We start from the raw sequence: 6318 nt of genomic DNA, 5'->3' as shown, positions 1-6318 counted from the left end.
CCAATTATGTTATTATTGCTGAGAGAACTTGCACTAGTGAAAGTATGATCCCTAGGCCTTGTTTCCTAGCACTGCAATACCGTTTGTGCTCACTTTTATCATTAGTTACCTTGCTGTTTTTATATTTTCAGATTACAAAAACCTATATCTACCATCCATATTGCACTTGTATCACCATATCTTCGCCGAACTAGTGCACCTATACAATTTGCCATTGTATTGGGTGTGTTGGGGACACAAGAGACTCTTTGTTATTTGGTTGCAGGGTTGTTTGAGAGAGACCATCTTCATCCTACACCTCCCACGGATTGATAAACTTTAGGTCATCCACTTGAGGGAAATTTGCTACTGTCCTACAAACCGCTGCACTTGGAGGCCCAACAACGTCTACAAGAAGAAGGTTGTGTAGTAGACATCACTGGTGTTGTACCATGGTCACTCCATCTCTGAATCTTCCTCTTCATCCTTGTCTTCGTCCTCATCGAGGATATAGACCAAAGCATGCCTCCGCGATGAGAAGACGCAAGCCACTCCTCTTGAGGCTGCAAACATTACTCGTTATGTGAAATGAATACCAACTAAAAATCATGTGCAGAAATAAACACTCAACCTACCACTGACTGCCAGCGGAGTAGACAAAGGGTGAGGGATGCTACGAACTTTTCCATAATCTGTATCCAGTTGGAGTTCCAGCGCCTATACATGTTCATGGCAGGAAATTAGCACTACTACCATTTGCTAGCAAAAAAAGTAAAGTGAGCTTCAACAAGCATCTCTTGTCAATGGACCAATTTACAGATCCAGTGCGATTTTGTTTATCTTGTTGCGGCGATTAATTACTACTAATATGGCTACTTTAATTTTGTGTAGTATAACTTATTTCAGTAGGTTTCTCCCATACTGTTCTCATTTAAGTAAATTCGTACCTCCAATTCTTGGAGATTGTAATAATTTGTAGGGAATGTTCTTGAGAGCTGTGAAAAAGAGAGGTTCTCTGTCTGCAGCATAACCATCCAAGATCTCCCGGCACTTTCAGAGTTGGACTTTCCACTAAGTAGTAAAACCACCTGTTTGTCCTGTGAATAATGTTTTCTTATCTAAGATATGCAAAGTGCTTTACAAAAGCAAAGTATTGCCTCAATAATTGTAACAGGGGATACCTTGTAAAGAGACAGATCAACACACTCGTATTCAACAGGTATATGCAATAGAAAAGCTGAAAGTGATGGTGTGCTGGAGGTACTACGTGAGTTGCAGAAGTCCTTTATCACAGCAACGAAAGTTCTTAAATTTAACGATCCATCAGGTATCTTGAAGCATATGTAGTCAGTCGAGCTATATGAAGAAGCACTATGCTGAGAATCTTTATCCTGCTATTTTGAGTAATCAGTTAGGACTTTGAAAAGTGACAGATCATCGATCCAATGCAAAGCATGTACAGAATAAGTTGCAGAAAAACATGAAAATAAGCAATGAGTATGTTCACATCAGGACCATTACTGTGTTGGAAGAAATCACCAAAGAGAACATAAACCTTATAGAATGCAATTGATGTTGGAGTACTGGTTGATGGTGAGGCATCGGACGATGTAACAGGATAAAGAGGAAGCAATCCTTGACAATGTATTTGTGAAGATATAGTAGTGAATGGCATCAAGAACGCCTCCTTCAAGCTAAAAAATATGGGATATAGAGTTGTTAGCATAGCATAAAACTGCTTCACAGAAGGAAGGAACAGTTATTTTTAAGTAACAAGGAACATGTTTAAACTTGTTCTATCTATAGAAAGTGAATACACAAAGATTTGAATGACAGTACATTGAGTCGAGACCCATGTACTGGCAAATAATTTGAAGGAATAAAATGATTTACCTTTCTCCCAACTCGCTAAATTGCTTGGCCAAACTCGTTTTCAAAAATTGTGTGTCTGTAAATCCTCCAAAAACTACTAGATGCTCAACATGTTTCGTAGTATCACTGAAGAAGTGTGTTGAACACAATTAAATAAGTTAGCAACATGTCATCACAACTTGGGAATATGTACCATAAATCTTCGAATCTATGAAAGCAATGCCAAAAACTTCCACACCACAAAGGTACATACATGAAAGAATGATGTTTCTTCTTTAAAAATAAGTCGTGCAGTTAGCAACGCCAAGACACATAGTGTACAAGAAATTTCAAACTGCATCTATGAAAACTTCTGTTTACTACAGACTACTACAGACTGTTCTGTTTTTGACAGATTCTGTTTATTTCAGAATTGTTGGAGTTAAAGAAGTATTCGAATGATACAGATTACTACAGACTGTTCTGTTTTTGACAGATTCTGTTTTCTATGTGTTCTTTGCTTATTTTGATAAATCTATGAGTAGTATCGGAGGGTATGAACCATAGAGAAGTTGGAATACAGTAGATATTACACCAATATGAATTTAGAATGAGTTCACAACAGTACCTAAGTGGTGGTTTATTTTCTTATACTAACGGGCTTACGACTTTTCTGTTGAGTTTTGTGTTGTGAAGTTTTCAAGTTTTGGGTAAAGATTCGATGGACTATGGAATAAGGAGTGGAAAGAGCCTAAGCTTGGGGATGCCCAAGGCACCCCAAGGTAATATTCAATGACAACCAAGAGCCTAAGCATGGGTATGCCCCGGAAGGCATCCCCTCTTTTGTCTTCGTCTATCTGTAACTTTACTTGGAGCTATATTTGTTTGCCTAACATAGTAAGAAGAGGCAGGGGAGGTATGCCTACCATATAGAGGAGTGAACCCTCCAACAAAGAAGACCCGCATAACCTCCAACATCGAAAACATCATAGAAGATGCATGTGAACTCTGTTTTTGATGAACTTAGCTTGTCATGAAGATGACCAAGCTCTAAAACTCACAAAGAGAAACACCAAACAAGAACCAAGAAATATGGTGCAAGGATGCAATGGTTTGAGCTCTCTATGAACGATACGATCAAGCTACTCACCAAGATCCCCCCTTGATAGTACGGCAACTGATCCTATAACCCAGTCTCTCAACTACCACCATGAGACTGGTAAAACATAAACCTATCAAGGGCAAACCTTTGCCTTGCGCATAATCCACTTGAGCTAGATGATGACGATTTTGTCCTCCTCAAGATGGACCACTTTTCTTGATTGCGTTGGGTCGATGAAGACCAGTTGATTGCTCCCCCATAAACCACTATGGGTGAGCCACTCTTCCGCACATATTCACAAGTCCATTGACACCACAATGGACGGCAAGCTTCAAGGATGATCTCTTCGTGATGCTCCACTTGAACTTGCACACCGCAATCTTGATGACGATCACCACTTGATGCCATACTCTCCATGGGTTGTATGATATCTTCCTCTTGACGCAAGCCCATGGACACATACCTAACCCCACATAGACCACGGGTTAGTACATAAAGCATAATGGACAATGCTTACCATACCATGGGATCACTTGATCCCTCTCGATACATCTTCTATGCTTTGTGAGTTGATCAACTTGATTCACTCTTGACTTAGTCTTGATCAACCTTGAGCCTTTCCAACTCTCTTCATTTGGATGATGCCTTGAAGGTAAACATGAATGATCACACAATCTTCTTCTTCAAGATATGCTTGCAATAAGCTCAACTCACACATGACCAACCTTTTGATAATTCCTTGAATAGCACCTTGGCCAACACATAAACTCCTTGAAACCAACACATGGACTTCAAGACAAGCCTATGGACAAATCCTTCAAATATAACTCAATGCAACCATTAGTCCATAGAGATGCCATCAATTACCAAAACCACACATGGGGGCACCTCATGTCCTTTCACTAGTATAACCTGCAGGACGTCTATCGGAGAGAGGGACTAGCAGGCTAACTAAGCTCATTCTCGTCTATCAAATTTATTCTCGCCTATCAAATTGGTAGTTACTTTGATGTGATATAGATTCACTTCTTCAAACTTACGATAATATTTTAGACTTAATAGATAACATTATAATGGTTAGTACTATATTTAATATTGGGGCCCTTCTCCTCTTGCGGCCCAGGCGGTCAACCTCTTTGCCCGGCCTACGGGTCGGCCATGTCCATCTGCATGACTGTGGAGGGCCGGGTGTAACGCCCCAAGACCGATGCGCCAGGTGTCCTCCAGTTATTTGCCTCGTTGCCATGTCATTTGCTTGTGTGCTGCACTTTGCCATCTCGTCATCTGCATTTCATCTACATGTTTTTCAAAACTTGCATCCGTTCGGGTTCCCCCCGGTTCTCTCCGTTGTCCGTTCTGAGCCCAACCACACTCGCACGCGCCCGTTGCACCTCCCAGTTTTTGTTTTGTGAGCCACCGAAAAATGTTCTCAGAATGAGCCAAGATTTGCCAAGTGGTCTTGGTATATCACCGGTAGACCGCCTGTCAAATTTCGTTCCATCTGGAGGTCGTTTGATGCCCCAACGGTTAACCGAGTTAACCGAAACCCCCTTCTCTTTGCAGCCCAGCACCCCTCCACAATAGCTCGCTAGCCGATCTAACTCCCCTCCATGCTCTCCGTCGTTGGATCACGATCGTGTGGGCGAAAACCGCACCCCATTTGGACTCTCCTAGCTCCCTCTACCTATAAATAGGCCCTCCCCCTCCATTTTTCACGGACGAAACCCTAGCCTAACTCCTCTCCGCCATCGGACATGTCCGCCCGGCAACCGAACGCGTCCACCCGCCGCCTCGAGCCAACCAGGAAGCGCCACGTGTCCCCGCCGCCATCGTCTCCACCGCACGCCGCCGCGGGCCCGCTCGGCCTAGGCGCGGCCTGCCCGAGCCCATCCGGCGTGCCGCCAGCCCGCGCCTGCCCGGGGCCGCGCCCGAGCCCGTGCCCCTCCGGCGTCGCCCCACCGCCCTCCTGCCGCCGGCCACCTGCCACCGTGCCTCCCGCCACCTCCAGCGCCCGCCGCCCCGTTGCCGCGCTAGCTCGCCGCCGACCTCCCGCGTCTCGCCTCGTCGTCGGCGAGTCTCTCCGGCCCGGATCCGGTGGGATCCAGCCGAGACCGTCCCGTGAGGGGATGGTGCCCCGTGAGGGAGTCCTGGATTAAGGGGTCCTCGGACAGCCGGACTATATACTTTGGTCGGACTGTTGGACTATGAAGATACAAGATTGAAGACTTCGTCTCGTGTCCAGATGGGACTCTCCTTTGCGTGGAAGGCAAGCTTGGCAGTTCGGATATGTAGATCTCCTTCTCTGTAACTGACTCTATGTAACCCTAGCCCCCTCCATTGTCTATATAAGCCGGAGGGTTTAGTCCGTAGGACGACAACAATCATAATCATAGGCTAGCTTCTAGGGTTTAGCCTCTACGATCTCGTGGTAGATCAACTCTTGTAATACTCATATCATCAAGATCAATCAAGCAGGAAGTAGGGTATTACCTCCATCAAGAGGGCCCGAACCTGGGTAAACATCGTGTCCCCCGCCTCCTGTTATCATTAGCCTTAGATGCACAGTTTGGGACCCCCTACCCGAGATCCGCCGGTTTTGACACCGACATTGGTGCTTTCATTGAGAGTTCCACTGTGTCGTCACGATAAGGCTTGATGACTTCTTCAAATATCTTCAACGACGCGGTCCAGGGTGAGGTTTGCCTCCCCGGACAGATCTTCGTATTCGGCAACTTCGTACTTTCGGCCAACTCGCTTGGCCATCTGGAGCAGATCGATAGCTACGCCGCTGGCCATCAGGTCAGGTTTGGAAGCTTGAACTATATTGCCGACATCCGCGGAGCCTTGATCTCCGACGGATTCGAGCCCATGTCAGGTGCGCCGAACAGTCACGACAAGCATGACTTAGATATGTGATCGGACAGTGTTCGGGAGATCGCGCCTGCGGCGGCCCCGGGAATCAATCTAGAGCAGATCGTGCCATCCGAGGACGGGTGGATGGACCCCGCCAAAGAGTCCGCACACTCATCTGTGCTGGAGCCGAACACAGACTTCATCTCTGAAGATATATGTGTCATCGGACCCTCGGACTCGTCTCCGGCCATAGGATCCGAACCGTCTACGTCCATGCCTATCGAATCTAATTGGGCACTGGTCATGGAGTTTACCTCCGTGGATATCTTTTAGCACTCGCCCTTGGGTGACGTGCTAAATTCATTAAGGTCTCTCTCTCTATCAGGGACTCTTGGCCGGACTATATCCGGCTGGAGTGGGAAGCGGACGACGAAGAAATTCGTTCCCCACCCACCACCCACTTAATAGCCACTATCGATGACTTAACTGACGTGCTTGACTTCGACTCCGAAGACATCGATGGTAAGGACGAC

At 45.8% G+C, this 6318-nt stretch overlaps 1 long non-coding RNA gene across 1 annotated transcript; it reads right to left on the bottom strand.

Annotated features, from left to right (window-relative positions):
• Positions 1-469: 469 nt before the first annotated feature.
• Positions 470-1068, bottom strand: LOC119323594. The gene is made up of 3 exons (XR_005156409.1): positions 927-1068; positions 615-696; positions 470-542 (listed from the first exon to the last, which is right to left on the bottom strand). It is a non-coding gene; the product is annotated as an uncharacterized LOC119323594 (long non-coding RNA).
• Positions 1069-6318: the final 5250 nt, after the last annotated feature.

This window comes from Triticum dicoccoides, chromosome 6B (genome assembly GCF_002162155.2).
Source record: "Triticum dicoccoides isolate Atlit2015 ecotype Zavitan chromosome 6B, WEW_v2.0, whole genome shotgun sequence".
NCBI classification, from domain to species: Eukaryota; Viridiplantae; Streptophyta; class Magnoliopsida; order Poales; family Poaceae; genus Triticum; species Triticum dicoccoides.
The sequence above is the reverse complement of the archived record's forward strand: the minus strand, read 5'-3'. Positions and strand labels throughout refer to the sequence as shown.